This window comes from Camponotus vicinus, unplaced genomic scaffold (assembly GCF_025532165.1).
Source record: "Camponotus vicinus isolate PSW18456_S1 unplaced genomic scaffold, iyCamVici1.0 SCAF_1, whole genome shotgun sequence".
NCBI classification, from domain to species: Eukaryota; Metazoa; Arthropoda; class Insecta; order Hymenoptera; family Formicidae; genus Camponotus; species Camponotus vicinus.
Window position 1 is genome coordinate 29,171,968 of NW_028141945.1, and position 1,469 is coordinate 29,173,436.

The 1,469-nt window shown below is 26.4% G+C and overlaps 1 non-coding gene across 1 annotated transcript; it reads left to right on the top strand.

The window, feature by feature from the left end:
- The first annotated feature begins 337 nt into the window (after window positions 1–337).
- LOC145959907 (5S ribosomal RNA) lies at window positions 338–457 on the top strand. Its single transcript, XR_014435224.1, has one exon. It is a non-coding gene; the product is annotated as a 5S ribosomal RNA (ribosomal RNA).
- Window positions 458–1,469: the final 1,012 nt, after the last annotated feature.

Genomic DNA, 1,469 nt, shown 5'->3' on the forward strand with positions numbered 1-1,469 from the left:
TGAAGTTAAGCAACGTTGGGCATGGTCAGTACTTAGATGGGTGACCGCTTGGGAACACCATATACTGTTGGCACCATCTTTTCTTTTTGCTAATTTAAATATTGTCAATATTGATATAATTTTTTTACTTCAACCACTATACTAAATTATTTTCTTAAAATATGATAATTAATTAGTCAATAGATTGTATGTACATTTCGTGAAAAATGATAATAAATAACTGCATTCGTAGCGTTTGAAAATTTATAAATAATTGCATTCAATATGTTTAAAAATTTATAAAATATGTTCTAAAAATTCAAAAATTATATCTCCAACAACCGAAAGATTTATTTTTGTCAACGGTCATACCACGTTGTAAAACACCAGTTCTCGTCCGATCACTGAAGTTAAGCAACGTTGGGCATGGTCAGTACTTAGATGGGTGACCGCTTGGGAACACCATGTACTGTTGGCATCATCTTTTCTTTTTGCTAATTTACATATAAATATTGATATAATTTTTTTATTCCAACCCCTATGCTAAATCACTTACTTATAATGTGATAACTATTGAATCAATAGATTGTATGTACATTTCGTGAAAAATGATAATAAATAACAGTATACGTAGCATCTGAAAATTTATAAATTAAAATAAAAATTGGTTTTTTCTTTTTCGAGATGAATATTTCAGAAACTATGAGAGATAAAAAAAAATTTTCAAATTAAAAGTTAAATGGCTTCAAAAGTACTTTACAACAATAACAGAAAAAAATTTTTATTTTTTTTAATTTTTTAAAATAATTTTTCAAAATTTTTTTTGTTATTATTCGAACTCACAAGTGAATAGAATAGGGATAAGATAAAGACTACCTGCTATGACGGGAACTGAGATCTTTCAATAATATCAGGACTCGGGAAAGATCGAGATTTTCGATTCTCGATGGTTTCCGATGATTCCTGAAGTCGAGATGATCCGGCGTATGCGACATATTACAATAAATTTGAATAAAATTGCAATTTCACTTTTTATTTATTTATTTGAACAATTTTTATTAAAACTCTAAGAATTATTAATAAATTAAAATAAAAAATGCAATAAAATAAATAAAATTTTCTTTAATATTATGTAATAAAATTTATTAATAAAAAAATATTAAAATAAATAAAATTAATTAGAAAAAAAGACGTAAGTTATATCGACCACACTGGCAAATTTATTGATTGGTAATATATCACAATATTTATGATAAAGGTCGTTTAGTCTTTCTCAATTAGTTGGATGGAGAGGTTGACATGATGAAATCTTGACACAGTGATTTCCTTTTCTCTCGCAATATAATAGCTAACTAAGGCTCTGTATGTATATGAATTTTTCGCTTATTTTTATTATCAATTTAATGTATGTCAATTACTTCTTATAATACTGTATAAATTTTAGTTCACTTGATAAGGACCAAAACCTTGGTCGAAACGTCGTGATATAT